Consider the following 20941-nt stretch of genomic DNA (forward strand, 5'->3'; position numbering starts at 1 on the left):
ATTAAGCCATTTAATATTGTTCTGACTCACTGCTGGAAAGAAAAATGTTTTCCACAACCCACTACAAAAAGATACTTACACTGATATCTTAATTCAGAGTATGGTATATTAAAAAATACCCTACCACAAAACAACCAGCCACAAATAATGAAAAAGGAATTACAAGAAAAATAATTGTCTCATTTCTGTTATTCTTCAAAATGCAAAGGCCACTTAAGTTAGTACTGCTTTTAGTAAAATTTCAGGGAACCAAACAAAGCTTTGACAGAGAAAAGACCATTTCTTCAACTTAACATCTTTTCAGCTCCACAACTTATTTCAAGTAAATCTACAATTAGCATTTCCACTTACATGAGGTTATATGCAATATATTGTACTGATTATCTTTTTATCCTGGAATTTTACAGTTTTATTTCTAAGACAAACATGTACATTAATTTACCTGGACTCCCCAAAGCTCCCAAATATTTTGATACAGGCAGAAAACCTGGCTCCCTCAATGAGAAAATCCACGGGGTTTGTCACATTAGTAGCCTGTTCTCTTTGCTAAGAGGAGTTCTGCTTCTCAGAGAGAGTTTGCATAAGAATGCTGCTTGTGGTTTTTATTATCATGATCAGTAGAAAAAAGTTGCTCTCCGCAGGATGTTAGGCAAAAAGCAGTGGAGGAAAAGGGAACTAAAATTTGTTCAGACTGCTTGGGTGCTGCCATCAGCAATATTCACTATGTGATATTTAAAAGCAAAGTGAGCTTCAGTACTGCATTTAGCCTATATTGCAGAGTCCTGTGAAGCTATATTGGTACATACAGATTTGAGTCTTTACAGAATAATATTTAAGAAAACGTGTGTAGTAATTACAAGCTTAAAGACAGTAGTTGACCTCTTGAGTCATCAAGTTTAGTCCCCTGCTTCCAGCAAGGATCACTACATCCATTCCCACTCATCAACTAAAGATGTCAGCTAACGTGTTTGTTTGCTCCCAGCTTTGCCACTCGGTTTTGGCATTCTCCTGGCCAGTGTTTCAAAGCTTTTGCTTTATTTTTTTTTTCTTTTATTATTATTATTATTACTATTATTTTCCAAATAATGATCATACATTTATTTTACTCTTTTGCCTCTCAGTTTATTGAACAAATCAAAGTGTGATATAGGATAGGGAAATTAATATTGAGAAAATAAGCTTCACAAGAAACTCTAAACGTGGAGGTAAATCCAAACCACAAAGGCAGAACCCTCTGCTAAATACAGCTCAGTGAAGTTGCTGGAGCTCTGCATGGTGATAAGATTGCAGAAGAAAAATTTTGTTACTGAGCTTCATGAAAGGTTGTTTGGCTCTTCCTCATTGTTTATCATTTCCCCTTCTGCACAACCTTATTTATTTATTTATTTATTTTGATATCTCAAAAAAACGTTGGAGGTACTTAATACTCTTAAATTAATTTTACAAACATTTCTATTTTAGCTAGTTTGGAAGCCTATTAGTGTTGGATGGAACTTATCTGAGATAAAAATACTATTACATGTTTTATATTTGTCACTTTCCAATGATAATTTTGTTGTTGTTGTTGTTATGTTAGGCAACATTTTTTTCTTAGTGGGAGATACACAGTTCTGAGCTATTCATGAGTTCTTTATGCTATTAATTCTGTTGTACACTATTTGATTTATAAAATCATATTTATTTGTGAAAATAAACATTCATTGCCAGTGGTGAATCATTTATCATTAATCTTAAGGCAGATTGTGACTGTTGTTCTAGCTGGCAGTTTGCACAGCTGTATTACAGTGTTATATGTAGCAATATAGACCTTTTTCACTGGTAAACAACACTGCAAGATTTAGCTCACTGTATCAGCACTAGGCAAATCATACTATGATCAAAGAATGAGCTCTTCTGTGCAACTCTGAGTGCTAGACAGTTCCTGTCATCTTCCCTTTCATCCAATGCACAGAAAATAAATATATCTCTTAACTGATAGAATGCTGCTGAGGAAATAAATTTCAACAAACAATAAAAATACCAGTTTAGGCTGTGAAATTGCTCTGAAAGTTGCCCATGTACAATATCTGTTTTTTATGCTTCATTTCACACTTGGAGATACAACAGCTTCCTAGATCATCCCTCTTTTTTTTCCACATAGTTCTGTGGAAGATGTTTGTGAGTAGTTTGAAGGAATTAGTTATTTTTAGCAGATGAAAGAATCTGAAGGAATTAATATTTTAAGGAACAGGACCTTCAAGCCTGAAAGCACATTATAGCTATTTCATTTTTTTCTATTTTTTTTTTTTCACCAAAAAACAAAAAGCAGTAGCAGCAGAAACAGAAGCAATAACAGCATCACAAAATTATATTTAAGCAAGACAAACATATCAATAATAATAATAATAATAATAATGCCATCCGTACATAAGCATGCCATTCCAGACTCTGTGTAGACCAAAACTAGCATCTAAATCCCAGCATAATAATGGTTTGCTACTATTCTCATGTGCAAAATTTGTTACTGCAATCATACTTTTTTTTTTTTTTTAAAAAAAAAACAAAAAACAGAGCATTTACTCAGCTTTAGTTTCCACATATGGAAGAAAAAAAAAAAAAAAAAAAGGAAAAAAAGGTAACTTTTATGTACCGATTTTGTCCTGTACAGTCAGGCACTACTATCTGAACAGCATAGGTTTCCAGTTCAGTGCTTACAAAAAATATAATCATGATCCTGTTACCTCTGCAGCTGCAAACTGTAGTGGTGAAATGACACTGAGAAAATCAAGCAAATAAACAAACAAAACCAACCAAACAAAAACCCACAAATTTTTCTTTCCATGTTGTTTTAGCACAGTTCATTTCACTGATCTTAGTCTACTGTGCGATCCCAAAAGAGGTGTGACAACAGAACTGATGCTGAATGAAGATGGGAGATGAAGAATACAGAAATGATTTGCTTTATGAGGTAATCTTTAAAACATGCCTAAAAAAAAGCACATAGGAGATCACCTTTGTAACGCTATCAAAATATCATTAAAGCAAATTGGCAATCCCCTTTCTAAATTGGAATATTGTTGTTCCATCTGCAATATGCAATACATATATGTGGAGTGCTTGAGAAAAAGAAAGTCAATTTTAAGATTTTTTCACTGAAGCTTCTATTTCTATCTCCTGACCACTCTCAGGAGGTCTTTTGCCTCCTAGTGGCAGACCAGTAGCAGCAGAATAAATGATGCATTTTTCCTGCTGAAAATCTGTTTACATATCCCTGTATTCAGAGGATTAGCTTATCTGGTTCTATGCCACTCCTGAGGGATAATATTTCACGTATCTGAATGTTGTTAGAAGACAAGAAGTTAATATGCGTGCTTAACACTGCTGTGCCAATCCTGGGCGTGTGGAATTCTGGAAAAAAAAAAAAAAAAAAAAAAAAAAAAAGTGCCATCCAGATATCATTCACGACAGGTAGCCATGGCAGTGATCTTGTTACAGTGATCCTTTGGAAAGTACCTGAAATTCAGTAGAAACTTGACATTCCTGAACACTGACAGGAGCTTCTGCATTCATTACTACATTTCTTGGAGAAGCAGTCTTGTAGATACATTTCTTGTACCTGCAGATACATTTCTTGTATCTGCAGACAGGGCCAGACTTCCTGAAACATGTGCTGTTCCATTTCCCTGAGGTTGCCATTTGAAAGTGGGTTTAATATTTCTGACAGAGGTTTGATGTGGTCAGGAACACCATTGTCTCATGTCTAAAATGTAGTATCATGTATACAGGAAGAGCTGGGCTTCCTAGATATTATTTGTGGACAGCTGACAGACAGCATTCCCCGAAAGCTCCTCAAGTTGATGCTGTGGCTCTTTTAAACTGCCACAATTCAAGCCTTATAACCTTATAGTTGTTGAATTTTATTACAATATTTATGTTTGTCCAAACCAGGAGTGCAGAAATCTGTTTTCGCTATTTAGATCTCCTTATATTAAAGAAGGTAGAATCTGAAGAGTGAAGAAAGAAGGCAAAAGATGATGTCAGAATCTAGGGTGGCTATACTTTGTAAATGATGTATTTCTGTCATCAAGGAAAGACCAGTGTACTCCAGAGTGTCACAGTCATGCCTTGTGGAAGAAAAGTTAAGCTCCTGGTTTTCTGCTCTGCTTGGCTGTAAGCACTGGTGCTGCTGATGCAAAGCACCTTCAGTTAAATAATAATAAATAAATAAATAAATAAATATTTCATTTGAAAAGTCTTTTTAATTTTTATTTTTTATTTATATATATATATTTTGACCATAGCAGTGCTCTGTTGGCTCACATACTAAGCAATCCTATTTTGAAGGCAAACCTTTCACTTGGATGCTAAATTAATCTCCAGGTAGACTGGAAGGAAATCCTGGGCTTTCATTAGACAGTTAGAAAACTTCTTGAAAACACAGGGATCACTGAGGCAGGCAGCAGCCATGACATGTTCAGATGAACTATTGCCCCTGGCCTCCCTCCACCACTTGTGCCTCGCTGAGGGCCACAGCTGACCACCATTGGCAGCTTGATGGGACGGTTTAATGAGCTAAATTGCAGGTGATATGTTTTTGCTGTGATTGCTGAATTTGCAGCTGCCAACTCCTGGCCAGAAGGAAGAGGTCCTGGCTACAGGTCTGCTAGCTGTTTTGGTAAGGCAGGCAAGATGACAAACTGCTAGAAGCAGTGGTTGAGGGGAAGAAGGTAGAAACCAGGATAAGAGGGAGGACAGATGAGCATGGTAGGGCTACAGGGAGCTGGGTGGGGGCAGTTCATGTGGGGAGAAGAGCTCTGAAAGCTGGGGAGGCTGGGTAACCTTCTGCCTTCCCACATGATGTTGTGCTCCATCAATCCCCCTGTGCCGCTTGAAGGTGGCCTGGCCCTGCCCCCACCACTGGATCGTGGGGCCCTGCATTGCTCCATCCTCCCTGGCAGGCCTGAGCATGTCAGCGAGGGCCCCAGGATTGTCTGCAGCAAGCGCACAGGCCTGGAGCATGGGGCAGCCATCTTAGTAGTTGCTGTGACAGCAATGTCCTAATAGTAGGGAGAGGAATGAAATGAGAAAAGGGGAGATAGGGTGAGAAGTGAAAGAGGAAACAGTGTTCTCAAGGAAGAAGTTACTTCAATTCCCTACCCTTACCATATACCCTTATTCAGGTGGGGGGTTATCTGCTGGCTTGGCTTCCCCCTCAGCATCCCCCCCCTAGCTGCTGATACCAGGATGAGGAAGAAGTGGAAAAGCAAGAGGAACAGCCAGCTTTAGCAATAGACCCCTGACTTCCCTTTCTCCTCCATGTGTCCTTCCCCTCCTCTGCCTGGGAAGAAAACAAATGTGCAAGAACATGCAAATCCCTCACCAGCAGTTGTGCAAAGGCTGTGGGAGGGGAATGTCTTCAGACTCCCCATGACTTCATACACAAACTTAACACCCTCCTTTCCTACCCCCTCACAGAGTCAGAGAATGGCCGAGTTTGGAAGGGACGTCTGAAGATCCAACGTCTGAAGGTCCAACCTCCTTGTCGAGCAAGATCTCCTAGAGCACATTGTGCAGGATGGTATCCAGGCAGGTTTTGAATATCTCCAGAGAAGGAGACTCCGCAACCTCTCTGGACAACCTGTCCCAGTGCTCTGTCACCCTCACAGTAAAGAAGTGCCCTCTCATATTCAGCCAGAAAAGAGACTGGCTCCATCCTCTCAACACCCCGTCAGATATTTATACACATTAGTGAGGTCTCTCCTCAGTCTTCTCTTTTCCAGGCTAAACAGGCCCAGCTCTCTCAGCCTGTCCTTGTATGACAGGTGCTCCAGTCCTCTCATCATCTTTGTAGCCCTCTTCTGGACTCATTCCAGTAGTTCTATGTTCCTCTTGTACTTGGGAACTCAGAACTGGACACGGTATTCTGGGTGGGGTCTCACCAGGACTGAGTAGAGGGGGAGGATCACCTACCTTGAGCTGCTGGCAACACTGTTCCGAATGCAGCCCTGGATTCCGTTGGCCTTCTTGGCCACAAGGGCACATTGCTGGCCCATAGTCAGCCTGCTGTCCACCAGGACTCTTATCTCTCTCTCTGCAGTGCTGCTCTCCAGCAGGTCAGCCTCCAGCCTGTACTGGTGCTTGGGGTTGTTCCTCCCTAGGTGCAGGACCCTGCACTTGTGCTTGTTGAACTTCATGAGGTTCCTCTCAGTCCTACCCTCCAGGCTGTTGAGGTCCCGCTGTGCTGGCAGCACAGCCCTCTGGGGTATCAGCCATTCCTCCCAGTTTTGTGTCATCAGCAAACTTGCTGAGGGTGCACTTTGGTCCATCATCCAGATTGTTGATGAATAAGTTGAACAACACTGGATCCTGTACTGACTCCTGGGGGACACTGCTAGCTACAGGCCTCCAACTAGACTCTGCACTACTGAGCAAAACCCTCTGAGCTCTGCCATCCAGCCAATTATCAATTCACCTCATTGTCCACTCATCAAGGCTGCACTTCCTGAGTCCCCGATGCCCCGATGCACTTCTGATGGCCTGTCTGGTTTCTTCTTCTTGCATCCCCCCAGGGTTAACTGCACCTGCTGCTTCCCTAAAGTGCCTGTACACCAATGCGCGGAGCATGGGAAATAAACAGGATGAGCTCGAGATCTATGTTCAGTCGCGGGGCCATGATCTCGTTGTGATCACTGAGACGTGGTGGGACAGCTCGCATGACTGGAACGCTGTCATGGAGGGCTATGTCTTCTTTAGGAAAGACAGGCTGGGGAAGTGTGGGGGTGGGGTTGCCCTTTATATGAGGGAGCAATTAGAGTGTAACCCAGCTCCACCTGGGGGAGGGTGAAGGACAAGTGGAGAGCTTGTGGGTGAGAAGTAAGGGGTGGGCTGGTTTGGGGGACACAGTGGTGGTGGTCTACTACAGGTCACCAGATCAGGAGGAGGAGGTCGATGAGGCCTTCTACGAGCAGCTGCTAGTAGCCTCACGATCACGAGCGCTGGTCCTCATGGGGGACTTCAATTACCCAATTACTACTGGGTAAGCAACTCAGCCAGGCACACGCAGTCCAAACGGTTCCTACAATGCGTTGAGGACAATTTTCTGATGCAAATGGTGGAGGAGCTGACGAGGGGGGGGGGGGGGTGCCCCGGGACCCTGTTCTTACCAACAGGCATGGCCTTGTTAGGGATGTGAAGGTTGGGGGCAACCTGGGATGCAGCGACCATGAGATGGTGGAGTTCCAGATGGAACTAGGCAGAGGAAGTAAGGCTAAAAGCAGAATTGCTACCCTGGACTTTCGAAGAGCCAACTTTGACCTCTTCTGGGCCCTGCTTGGGAGTATCTCATGGGCTAGGTTCTTAGAAGGCAAGGGTGCTTCTGAAAGCTGGGCTACATTTAAGCAGCACTTCTTCCATGCTCAGGATTGGTGCATCCCAAAGAATAGGAAATCGGGGAAGGGGGGCAGGAAACCTGCGTGGATGAGCAAGGAACTCATCGATAGGATCAAAAGAGGTCTATGAAATGTGGAAAAAGGGCCTGTCCTCTTGGGAGGAGTATAGACATGTTGTCAGGGCCTGCAGGGACACAACGAGGAAGGCTAAAGCCCACCTAGAGATGAGGCTTGCCAAAGAGATAAAGGATAATAAGAAGGGTTTTTTCAAGTATGTAAACAGCAAGAGGAAGACTAGGGATAATGTGGGTCCCTTGCTGAACGAGGGGGGGGGGGGGTACTGGTCACAGAAGAAGTTGAGAAGGCAGAGATACTGAATGCTTTCTTTGCTTCAGTCTTTGCTTCAGGGACACTCCCCCAGGACTCCTCACAATAGGACAATAGGCAATAGGACAAAGGGTCTGGGAAATGGAGGGCTCCCCCCTGGTGGACATGAGAGTGGTTCAGGAGCGTCTGAGTGGGCTCAGTGCACACAGATCCATGGGTCCTGATAGGATGCATCCGCGTGTGCTAAGGGAGCTGGCAGACATGATTGCCGAACCGCTCTCTATCATCTTTGAAAGGTCCTGGAGAACGGGTGAGGTGCCTGAAGACTGGAGGATAGCCAATGTCACTTTGGTCTTCAAGAAGGGCAGGAAGGATGATCCAGGAAACTACAGGCCAGTCAGTCTCACCTCTGTCCCTGGAAAGGTGTTGGAGCAGTTTGTTCTGGATGCCATCTCCAAGCAATTGGAAGAGAAGAATGTTATGAGGAGTAGTCAGCATGGATTCACCAAGGGGAAGTCGTGCTTGACCAACCTCGTTGCCTTCTATGATGGCATCACCAGCTGGGTAGATGTGGGGAGAGTGGTGGATATAATCTACCTTGACTTTAGCAAGGCTTTCGATACCGTCTCCCATGACATCCTGCTAGCAAAGCTGAGAAAGTGTGGGATAGATGAATGGACTGTGAGGTGGGCTGAGAACTGGCTGACTGGCTGAGCTCAGAGGGTGGTGATCAGTGGAGCAGAGTCCAGCTAGAGACCTGTGGCTAGTGGTGTTCCCCAGGGGTCGGTGTTGGGTCTGGTCTTGTTCAACATCTTCATCGATGAACCTGATGAGGGAATAGCGTCTGCCCTCAGCAAGTACACCGACGATACAAAGCTGGGAGGAGCGGCTGACACGCCAGAAGGCTGTGCTGCCATTCAGTGAGACCTGGACCAGCTGGAGAGATGGGCAGGAAGAAACCAAATGTGGTTTAATAAGAGCAAGTGTAGAGTCCTGCACCTGGGAAGGAACAACCGGAAGTATCAGTACAGACTGGGGGACGACCTGCTGGAGAGGAACTCTGAGGAGAAGGACCTGGGGGTCCTGGTGGACAGCAGGTTGACCATGAGTCAGCAGTGTGCCCTCATGGCCAAGAGGGCTAATGGGATCCTGGCGTGCATTAAGAGGAGCGTGGCCAGCAGGTCAAGGGAGGTGATCCTTCCCCTCTACTCTGCCCTGGTCAGGCCTCACCTGGAGTACTGTGTCCAGTTCTGGGCTCCCCGGTACAAAAAAGACAGGGACCTCCTGGAAAGAGTGCAGTGGAGGGCCACAAAGATGATACGAGGCCTGGAGCGTCTTCCTATGAAGAAAGGCTGAGAGACCTGGGTCTGTTCAGCGTGGAGAAGAGGAGACTGAGAGGGGATCTTATCAATGTCTATAAATATCTGAGGTGTGGGAGACAGAAGGATGTAGCTAACCTCTTCTCAGTGGCTTGTGAGTATAGGACAAGGTGCAATGGCTGCAAAATAGAACACAGGAAATTCCGCACTGACATGCAAAAGAACTTCTTCATGGTTAGGGTGACGGAGCACTATAACAGGCTGCCTAGAGAGGTTGTGGAGTCTCCTTCTCTGGAGATATTCAAGGCCTGTCTGGACACCTACCTGGGCAGCCTTCTCTGAGGAACCTACTTTGGCAGGGGGGTTGGACCCGATGATCTTTCGAGGTCCCTTCCAACCCCTACAGTTCTGTGATTCTGTGATAATAGTAACTCTCAGCTTTGCTTTAAGTTGTTGCTGTTCAGAAGTTACCTCATCCACACCTGAACAGCAGATAACATGCCTCCATAAAAGTAATTATTGTGCTTATTGCTTGGCAGGTAGAGACTTCACACAGGCAGTTTCCACACAGCAGCTAATCAGCTATAACTTGCTGGGCTGTGCAGCTCGATTACCAATTATCTGTTTTCAGGTCATTTCATGATCTCAGCGCAGAGACTGAGTGCTAGCTGAGAGTGCAGGATCTAGGCCAAAATACAGTGAAATGGGACTTGGCAACCGAACGCATTTAAGGTTCTTTTTTTTTTTTTTTTTTTTTTTTTTTTTTTTTTTCCTAGAGCTAAAAATACGTTATAAGAAAGTAGAGAATGCTGCCTATGTACAGTATAAAGTAGGAAGATGACTGTAGAATCAGGGTCTGGGTTATCATACGCTCATAACTTCATGCTCAGGTACTGCCACTGGGCAAATGGAGTTTTAGAATCCTTTACATAGGTCTTGCATGCTTGCTTTCTTGCTGCAGACCCATTATACATATAGACCATCATTCATCCATTTGCCACTCATCCTATGCATAGTTTCTGCAACTTCTGTTAGTCAACAGTTTAACAACATCAGTGGAAAATTCACAATAGAAAAATTGAGCCTGTGCTGCCATAATGTTCAGTGACCTTGGCTAGCTGTACCTTCTGAGAAAGCAACACTTTTTCACTGTTGATGTGGGGCATGGGACACCACACAATTACACCTTAAAACAGCGTAATCAAGGAGCTAGGATGCTGTGTAATGACGTCTACTGTTTGTAACACAGTTTGTAACAGTGAAGTTCCAGTGTAGGAAGCAGTTCCCCACCCATAGCCCACAGGTTTGATACTATAGAAATTCAAGACTGTTCTATATCACATCACTGAAAAAATGCAGATTGAAAATATTCAAGAAAAGAGAAGAAAAGAAAGGAAAAGAGAGAAAAAAACAGAACAAAACAAACAAACAAAACAAAACAAACAAACAAAAAAGACAACAAGGGATTGTGGCATGAGATCAGAAATGCTTTTCAGTCTAGATTATTTCACTGCTTGAGGTTACAGGACAACACTTTTATGCTAAAAATACTAAGAGACAGAGTATTAGAATAACTTCATGAGAGGAGTGACTGGACAAGGAGTCCCTAAACCAATGTTGCAGTGGAAAAGAAGGAGGGTAGGAAGATACTCTTTGAACATAGCTTCAGGACAGCTGTGTTGGTTAGAGAGGAACAAAGAAAATACATACAGAAAGTAATTTCTGTGCCTCAAACAGGCAGAATCCTTCTTGTTTCCCTCACATCTCCCAGCAGCAATGTCTACCATACAAGACTTTTGTACATTTTGAGACTTTTCTTCTTAGACCATCTGCACAGGCACAGGACTGGTCAAACCTCAGAACTGTTTACACAATGCTAATTTTGTAGTATGACCAAAACATTTTCAAGGATTGAAAGAAATCTTTGAAAAAGCTTGGCAGAGTGGCTGACACACCAGAGGCCTGTGCAGCCATTCAGAAGGACCTGGACAGGCTGGAGAGCTGGGTGGAGAGGAGCCCCATGAGGTTCAACAAGGGCAATTGCAGGGTCCTGCATCTGGGTAGGAAAAACCCCAGACACCAGTACAGGCTGGGGGCTCACCTGTTGGAGGGCAGATCTGTGGAGAGGAACCTGGGGGTAAAGGTGGACAGCAGGCTGACCATGAGCCAGCAGTGTGCCCTTGGGGGCAAGAAGGCCAATGGCATCCTAGCCTGCACCAGGAGGAGTGTGGACAGCAGGTCAAGAGAGATGATCCTCCCCCTCTACTAAGCCCTGATGAGGCCACCCCTGGAGTATAGTGTGTGCTTCTGGGCTCCCTAGTACAAGAGAGACGTAGAACTTTTAGAGAGTGTCCAGCTTAGAGCCTCAAAAATGGTTAAGGGATTGGAGCATGTCTCATGATGAAAGACTAAGCAAGCTGGGCCTGTTTAGCCTAGAGAAGAGGAGTTTGAGAGGGGATCTTATCCACCTCTATAAATACCTGAGGGGACAATGTAAAGAGGATGGGGACAAACTTTTCTCAGTGGTGGCCAGTGGATATTGGGTATAAATTGAACCACAGGAGGTTTCATCACCATATGAGGGATAATTTCTTTATGGTTCGGGTGGCAGAGCACTGGAACAGGCTGCCCAGAGAAATTGTGGAGTCTGCTTTGGAGATATCCAAAACCCGCCTAGATGTCATTCTGTGTAATACGCTCTAGGTGATGCTGCTTTAGCATGGGGCTTTGACTAGATGATCTCTGGAGGTCCCTTCCAACCTCAGCTATTCTGTGATTCTGTGATTGTCAGACATGAAATCACATATCTGGAAAAATGTTCAATCTGAAATGTTGAAGTTTAATTAAAAATAAAAAATTCCTTTATATGGCTTCTCAAGTTAGTACAGTTCCTGACATCAGTATGATGTGGCCTAAAAAAAAAACAACAAAGAGTATCTTCCTACGGAATAAACACTTCAAAACATAAAATAACTTAAGAAATGTTCCCATGGGAGTTCTAATCAAAGACAGTAAAGATTAAAAATGAAAACCCAGTTTGATCTAAATAGCTTTAAAAAGGATGTTTCAACAAAATTTTCCTAAGCACTTCTTAGGATTTACGTAATACCTAACACCCTTTCTGTGGCCCAATCCTTTGGGCTTTCAAAAGGTTTTTCTTCTGACTATCAATGAATTCTGGTCCTTGCAAATGACAACTGGCTGGTCATAAGGCTGCCAGCTTCAAAGTGTATGTCCACCTGTGATAAAAAACGCACAAAATAAATGAAAAATTAGGTTAAATAAAAGTGCATTCTTCTGTTCCTTTGGCAAAGCACAGCAGAAAACTAAGACACATTTTCCATCCGCTGGAAAAGTCTCTTTGGCTTAGTCAACTCACGTAGAGAGTGTACACAAACTCCATATTCTGAAACCAGCTGGTACATTCACAGTTTATTATTTAAAAAAGAATTCTTCTTCCTTCCTGTACTACCCTTCTGCTTTTTTTCTAATATTACCCTTTCTACAAACCTTGCTCAGTCCTTTCTTATTCTACAGTTGGCATGTGCTAACTAGGAAACTTGAGAGATGAGTGGGCAATGTGTCCCCTCTTCCATCATATGCCTGTCCTACAGTCAGATAGATTTCATCTTTCTGTAGTCAGACATAAGTGAACACTACTTCACAGAGAACTTTCTCTCTACAATGCTGTTGTTGTTATTTTTTTTTTTTTTCTTATTATTATTCTTCTTTTTCTGTGGAGTCATTCCTTGCAACTTGCACAATGGTGACCTCTAATGAAGGAACCACTCCCATTATGAATCATATCCTCACAGAATAATTTAGGTAGGGAGGGACCTCCGGAAGTTATCTTGTCCAACTTTCTGCTCAGAGCAGGGCCAATAATTTCCTGATTTCTCAGAGCATACTACAATTGGGTTTTGACTACCTGCAAGGATGGAGATGCTGCAGTGCTAGGCTATCTGTCCCATTATTTAGATTCCCTCACTAGGGTGTGTGTGTGAGTGTCCAACTGGGTTTTCCCTTTTTGCAGCCTGTTTCGAAAGCCTGTTGTTTCCATTGGTATTCTATTAACATTTAATCATGAAAGTGTAGCTTACTGTGTCTATTATTTGCAGGCACTGGAATCTGAAAATGAGAAGGAGAAACCTAATTCAGCAGGGTCTATTTTAGTTTTACTATCTCTTCACAGTGGCTACAGGCCACGACAGATAAGGAGCCTGCACATACCAGCCTTTCTGCTCCAAGGACTAAACAAGTGTATGGGAAAATGTGCACACTGCCGTTTGTTGTTGAGCAGTAGCTAGACTGATGAAAGTTAAGGCTAGTCAGCTGGGCATCTGTTTAAGGATGAGCTGTTGTGAAGTTCCTTGATTGCACAGGATACATATGTTGTGGAGGATAGAACAGCTACAGGCTGTGGTGGGAAAAAGAGAGGAAAAACAAAACAAAACAAAACAAAAAAAACATAAAGAAGAAAAGCACCAGTGTTAGATTAAGGTAGGTCTGTTCATTCTTGAAGGCTAGTACATAAATTTTAGCCCTGTCAGCTGCTCTCAGAGGCTAAGTGAAAGAAATTTGACAGAAAACTCATGATGTGTAAGGAATATATTCAGATCAATGGAAATGTTGTAGAGTAATGAATTAATTAGAGACAGAGGTCCAAAAAGGCCTAAATGGGGCCAGCTGTAAAGACAGACCTGCTGTGGGATAAACTGCAGGGCCTGTAAACACTTGAAAAGATGAGTAAGATTCAAAAAGGATTGGGAAAATAGTTGAAAAAATTACCGAGAAATGGAACAGATTGTTCCATTACTGTTTTGTGAAGCTTTGAACAGGGGACATGATTTCCAAACATTTTTTTTTTCTCCTTCCTCCAATGAGAATAAGAATACCACTCTCCTTATGACTTGTCCACAGAATCAAAATGCAGACACTCTCAAAAGATTAGAAAAGGGCTCTCATATTGTAGTGGTTGTGACACTTCTTCAAAATTTTATTACACAAGCGTTCGAAATGTGTCAGCAGAAATAGAAGGAACATCCAGCCATAGCTGTGAATCCAGATTGCATAAAAATTCTCTGATCCTCATTCCATTCTACGAAAATGTAAGCCCCTCAAGAACAGTTTAGATATATATTTTGGCAAATTCTATGGGTTGAGTTTGGGAAAGGAGTGTCCCATTTTTAAGAACATATAATAAATAGTTAGTATGAATTTTCACACCTTTCAGTGATGAAATGGAAAGCATGGGGCCATTGTTCACAACTTCAGTACAATAACATGGGTGATGCTTTTGTTTTCTTAATATATATATATATATATATTTTTTTTTTTTTTTTTTGGTTAAATATTGATTTTCTATGTATTCCAGCTTTTGGATTAAGGGATGCTGCTGAAGCCAGACGCTATTTTTGTTCACTTCACATTATTTCTATTAAGAACCCTAAACTCTGATGGACAATTTTTATTATTATTATTATTATTAATTTGTTGGATTTTCTTAATTAAAATATGAATACTGTGAATGTTCCCTTTGAAAGAAAAGATACCTAAAAAAAGGCTTTTTATTAAAACGAACCGACAAATATCCTCAGGCTCTTAATCCCAGGCTTCTGATGCAAATGTAGATGACTTACTGATAAATATTTAAACATATTAGAACAATTCATTTACAACTTCAAGAAATAAAAAAGCACACGTTCTTCTGTGTCTTAAACTATCAGGAGACATTCACAATTTAGTTATATGAGAAATGTGTAGGGTAAATGACTACTGAAAGTTCTCATATAAATATAAATATTCTGTTTTCAAAAGGAAGAGGATATTAGAGAAATGTTACTAATTACTGTCTTTGAGTTACAGCATAAAGAAAGGGAGTAGCTGTAATAAATGGTGAACAAATGTGATTTCAAGAAAAGGTGTCAAGATGTGTAAGCTTTTTCTTGAAATCAAAATGTTTTTATTTTTTCAGCTCCTCCTTCCTTTAAAAGCACCTTTGGTGTTTTAAAAAAGCTGATTTTGTTTGGCAGCACTGGAGAAAGGCTGCTGGGAGTATTGCATTAACTTGTACATCTTACTGTTAGTCTAGGAGAAGTAGACACATAAAATACAATGCTTTTCATGTTATAACTTGAGTGACAATGAGAAAGATTGGGATCATTTTGTATCTTAGAGTGAAGTACCTAAATGTGGTATGTTCTGTCTCTGCTTCACATTTGTTTATGAATATTTTTTTATTGTTTTCTCATCTACATACCTAACCCATTTTCCTATCTTAGCCTATCTTAGCCTATGTGTTAATACAATTCTCTTTTCTTTTATTATTTTTATTGTTATTGCTATTATTATTATTATTATTTTATTTTATTTTATTTCTCCAGGAGGAGAAAAAATCCTAAGGGATGAGGGTGGTATAAAGGTTCAGTAAAGGTGTTGTTGTGCTGAATTTTCAAGGTCTTTACAAGTCTGTGTGCTGACCAAGTCACAAAGTTGAGGGGTGTGGAAGGTAGTTCATTCCACTTCTGTTAAGTAGGCCAAGTGATTTTAGTGTGGATGGGCTGGTCAAAAACATATCTACATATAGCTAGTTCTGGCTTGCCAGTGTTTTTCTTTAATGATATCATGGGTCTTTTATGTTTGAAGCAAGACATTTTGGGATAACAGGGATGCCAGAGCTTAAGATGTTATGAGTGCAGTTTGGCCCTCTGTAACAATATAGAGGCATTACTTGGCATTATGTCTGCACAGAGTTTGACTGTCTTAGAATATACTCTAGACAATCCACCACTTTTCCACAGCTTGACTAGCTTTATCATTACATTTTTTTTCCTTGGTGTTATACAGTGAGCTAGAAAAAAATTTGGATTTATTTGAAAGAGATGTTCATTTGTATTTAAAATAATTTTGAAATTATCTGAAAGATCTAGAAAAAAAATATTTTGTTTCTCTCAGTTTTGTTTCTCTTAGTCTTTGTTTCTCTTCACTTCTTGGGCTTGACAGACAGAGAAATGTGCTTGGCTTACAAAGACAATAGCATTCTGAACATTTTCTTTTTCTTAGTCCTGGAAGTTGTTTTTTACACAAAACAATTTCAAAATCTGCTATGTTCCCAGTTAAGCAAGGTGTAACTTGAGTTGCTGGACTTTTGTGGCTATGTGATGTCCAGTGGTCTCTCTGGTCTTTGCAGAAAGATAGAGGTAATGAGGTAATTTTGCACAGAATTCCTTGCAAGACTGGTCCTTCAGAGTGTGGTTAGGTCTTCAGCTTGTCAGATAATCCACTTTTGTGTATTCTGGTACAGAATCATCAGGACTCCATCAAGACACAAAAGTTGAACATAAAATATAGCACTAGAAGACAGGGATTTTTTTTTTTTTTTTTTTTTTCCTATTATAGAGGGAAATCTGAGGCACCTCAGTTATTGGAAAAATGTCCTTTCCTTCTAAAAATGGTCAGGTGCTCTTTATTTTCATTTACCTTTAGGTAGTGGTCAGAAAATAAACCTCAATGTAAGAGAAACCCACAGCTCTCCTGAGAGTGCTCTAAGCACCAGATAGAAGATTAATAATTGTTGATGGGAGAAGTTTCCCCCTCTTTTGTTGGCAGTGATTGGTTTGCATGAAATATGTGAAGATTCTTTGGTTCAGAGAAGGAGAAAGTGTAAAGTGTGTCTATAGACTAGTAATTACAACACTCAGATCTAGTTTCCATGCACTGCTCCAAACACTTATCTATCTATCTAGCAATCTTAAGCAATCTTAAATGGGGGAATCTGCATGACCAAAACTTTCTTGTCAAAATCTGAGACATAGGCAGGTTTTGAGCCTATCAGGTATGGACTTGTGGACACACTGCATATGTGTCTCTAACTTTCTTAGCCTTTTAGAATGAACATACAAAGTTTGAGGACCTGAAGTTTCACATGATCTACCTTGTATTTACATATCCTTTCCTTGCCTTTATTTCTTTTCTTGTAAACTAGACAATGCTTGTAAGGTGTTTAAACAACTCCTTGATGAAAGAACATCAAGATAACATCTTGTCAAACATACCTGCCTCATTCCTAAAATGGCTAACCAAAAACATAAGTCTCCATAACCTTTTCATCAAAGCTTCCAATGACAAAGTTTTTCAGTCTGATCAAGCATTCTGTTCTCATACTTCACTATCCTCAAACTTTTTTTTTTTTTTTTTTTTTTTTTTTTTCTAATATTTAAGCTGAACAATTAGCAGATTCCTTTATCTGTGAAACTATATCATCACCTTCTTTCTCCCCTTGATTTCAAAGAGTAGCATGGCAAAATAGAGGTACTTCAATTTGAACAACCTTAGCCTTTGCTGAAATAATGTTAGCTCTTCAGTGGTACAGCTTTACTGAAAGCATGATGTGTTTGTGCACCTTTCACTGTTAACTAAAGCAACTCAACTCTGGCACCTTGAAACATTAAGTTTCAGAAGTATACCAAGAAATAAAGTCAGATAATGGAAGAGTATTCTTTTTTTTCTGAAGGTAAAGTTTAAGAGGAAGCATTAGTATAGCTGTTTGGAAATCCCTCAGGGTCTTCCCTCTAGGTAGTATGATGGTCTGGAAAAGAAACAAAGCCATAATTATATGAAACCTGAAACCTCTAAAAAAAGAGCATCTTCTGCCTTGTGTATCAATGAAAAAAATTAATAAAGAGTAATTTGAAGGAAGAAACAGGTTTAAAAGAAGTCAGGATATCACACACTGTAGATTTCTGAATGGATGTGGTCTGAATCTATCCAGTCTGTAGAATTCATTCTGTTTTGTCTTTCAGTGGTTCTATATACTTCATTAATTGACTCTCATGGTACTGTGCTTGGTCATTACATTCATGCCAGATTCTGTATTTTTCTGCACGTGCCTTGGAGACAAGATCACTTTTTCTAGATTGCAGTTTTTATTTTTATTTTTAATTTTTAATAACTGTACTCATGAATTACATGCTTGTTGCCCAGAGAAGTTGTGGATGCCCCATCCCTGGGCATCCAATACCAGGCTGGATGAGACCCTGGGCAGCTGATTGTTGATCTAGTGTGTGACATCCCTCTCCATGATAAAATAGGTAATCCTAGCAAGCATCTCAGGAAAAAAACATCCCTAGCTTTGACATACTCCTTAATGTATTTCTTTGTCCTCTGCTAAGTCACTTTGTAGGCCTGACTCACATCTAAGGATAAGTGCTTATTCCTTTTTCTGTTGTACATACTCTTTCAAACAAATAAAGAAACCCAAGGGGGTACTTTTCCTTCATTTAAGTTATAACCACTTATATATTTATTTATATATTTATTATATTTTTTTCCCCTGTCTATCCATTAAAACAGACCACTTGATTAAGTGGCCATTTGTTCTGTGTGACAAAAGTTTGCTGTCAAAGGCTTAATGTATTTTGACTGTCTTGGAAGCAGATAAAACTGAAAGACAAATGCAACAGAAATACAGCACTGACCCATTAATGAGTCATTTCAAGGCAAATTATAGTACAATAGTTGTTTTCCAAGAATTGCCAGTATGGATATTTTTTTTTGTTAAAGGTCATATATATGGTGAATGACAGAAACTATCACAATTTAACTGTGAAATGTTGCTGAGGCAATGTGAATGCCTTCCGAATTGGGATACTTGGAAAATGTGGGTTTAGGTTTGTATTTGTACTTTGGATCTTGTTATGAGATACTAAAAGGAGTTGGGGATTTCTGTACAGTAAACTTGAAATGACCTTCCTTTCTGTGCCACACCACACTTTTTAACTGCTATTTTAGCTCCATGTGGACGTTATGACTAACATCCCTCTTTGCTTTTCTGGATTACTTTTAACAAGAATTCTTTGTTAACAAACAGTAAATCCAAATAGGTTAACCAATTTCCTTAGTTAGCCATATTTGTATTAGTGGATTTATCTGAATTCTCATATCTCAAAAGTTCTTTTGCTTCTGATAGTGAATCTATGAATTACAAGTTGTACTGCAGGAAGACAGGCAAGTTAAATGCTATTTCTCTAGCTCAGAAATCAATGCTAGTCTTAGCTTTAAGTCAAAGGAAAATGTGACCTTTTCCCTTTGCATTTATCATCTCCAAACTTACGTAAAGCAATAACTACCACCAGGTGTTAGGGCAGTTCTATGATCTTTTCATGTGGTATTATGTCTATTTGTTTTATTTTAAACTTGGCTCTGTTATGATGGTCAGAAATGAAATACTGAACTCTGGGTTTTTATCCTATGGGTCTTGGGATTCTGTGGTACCTAGCTCTCCTCCTTCCATCTCTTCCTATATGGGGTAAAAACAGACCCAGCCAGATTGTGCCAATTTAATTTCTTTGGCTATTTTGTAGGGATAAATTTGTCTTGTCAACCACTCTGACATCAGCCTTGTGTAAAACTGTCAGAAAACATCCTTTCCTTCATTACTCCATGCTCTACTTTCTTCAATAGCTTGCTTTTCTTTCCTTTTTTTTTTTTTTGGTCTGACTTATATTGCTATACTATTAATTTCCACCCCTGCGGTATCAATAATGTGATCTTTCTGGGTGAGGTTGCTGGGATGCAGAGATGAAAGTACCCCTTTCCCAGTAGTGCTATATAATTTTGCTAGGTAAATACAAGAAGAGTCTGAATTCATAGTTAGCATTACTTTGAATTGTCAATCATATTTGAATTCTGAGAAAAAAACTTGGAGCTTTAGAGAGATTTACAGAAAAAAGTGGCACCGTTAATTGTTGCTTAGTTTCAAAATTTTGGCAACAGCAGAAGCCCTGGATCCAAAATATTTGCATATATGCATACTGTTTCTAAACAAATACTCCTGTGAAAGCAGCTAGACAATTGAATCATGCCAGTAGAGCAACTTTTTATTTGCCTCACAATTTTTAATGCAGGATTTTGCAAGTGCAAAGGCTTCATGTATATTTGGCCCTCCTGAATTGGTAACTCGAGTTAAAGAATTTCTGCGACAACATGAATTCAGCATGCCACAGCACAGTGAGATGTTAATTTGCTATAACTGTTGTGCTTATTTAGATCCCTTTTACACATGTGTAAATCCAGAGTAAGTCAAGTGACTTGAATTGATTTTTTTTTTTTGTAAACAAGTATAGTATTTTTCTCTTCATCAGTTGATCCTACACATTAAAACATTACAATAGAACATTACAAAAGAAATAAATAGAATAAGAATTATCTGTTTTATTTTTAAAATATTAAAATGTCATTTAATCAATTCAAAGCCATTTTTTTTTCAAATTCAGGGAGAATCACTGTATAAAACAGAAACAAACTCAGACAAAACCCTCCAAACTTTGCAAAGCACTGTTAAATGTAAAGTGTATTCTGTATTCAATCCTATTTTACGTTGTCATTTTATATGAATTTCTTGTAATGGACATTAGACATTTTTCCCCATAAGGAACATACATTCTGTAGCTTGGGTTCCTATCTATATTTCATAATGTATCTTTTCTCTCTTGGAACAAGATTGGCATATTCAAATAAGAAACACCTCTCTACTACTACTACTTTCGGGAAAAGATTGCTTTATTTGGGCATATACACAACGATAAAAGTGTACAAGCTACTCCAGGAGTCTTAAACAATTTACTGGGGAAAAGACAGTCTGAAAGGCTATTCAGATTACACAGTTTTTACCATTTATCTGAAAAATCATTTGCCTCGAACTTTTTGACTCAGTTTGTTAGTAAAATAGTTTCAAAAAACAGGTGCATATTTTTAGGTTTGGAATTTTTAAGAATGTTTCTTTTTATGGAAAAAAAAATCTAAAGATTATTAAAAAATATAACTATGCTGCAAGTTTACAGATAAAAGCACAAATCTTCTTGTTGTTGTTGTTGTTTCAAAGGACTTCTGAATTAAACTAGGATAGTGCAGTGGCTTCCTAGAAATGTA

General features: G+C 40.1%; 1 protein-coding gene across 3 annotated transcripts in view; it reads right to left on the reverse strand.

The window, feature by feature from the left end:
• Positions 1-20941, reverse strand: part of FYB1 (FYN binding protein 1) — a 67446-nt gene that overhangs the window by 45869 nt on the left and 636 nt on the right. The window contains exon 1 of one of the 3 annotated variants that reach the window (XM_035310493.1): positions 443-600. The exons of the other annotated variants lie outside the window; for them this stretch is intronic. The gene's annotated coding sequence lies outside the window, so the exon portion shown is untranslated. Of the gene's footprint in view, positions 1-442; positions 601-20941 lie in introns of those variants that run through there. 3 annotated transcript variants of the gene reach the window in all.

Source organism: Oxyura jamaicensis, chromosome Z (assembly GCF_011077185.1).
Source record: "Oxyura jamaicensis isolate SHBP4307 breed ruddy duck chromosome Z, BPBGC_Ojam_1.0, whole genome shotgun sequence".
NCBI lineage: Eukaryota > Metazoa > Chordata > Aves > Anseriformes > Anatidae > Oxyura > Oxyura jamaicensis.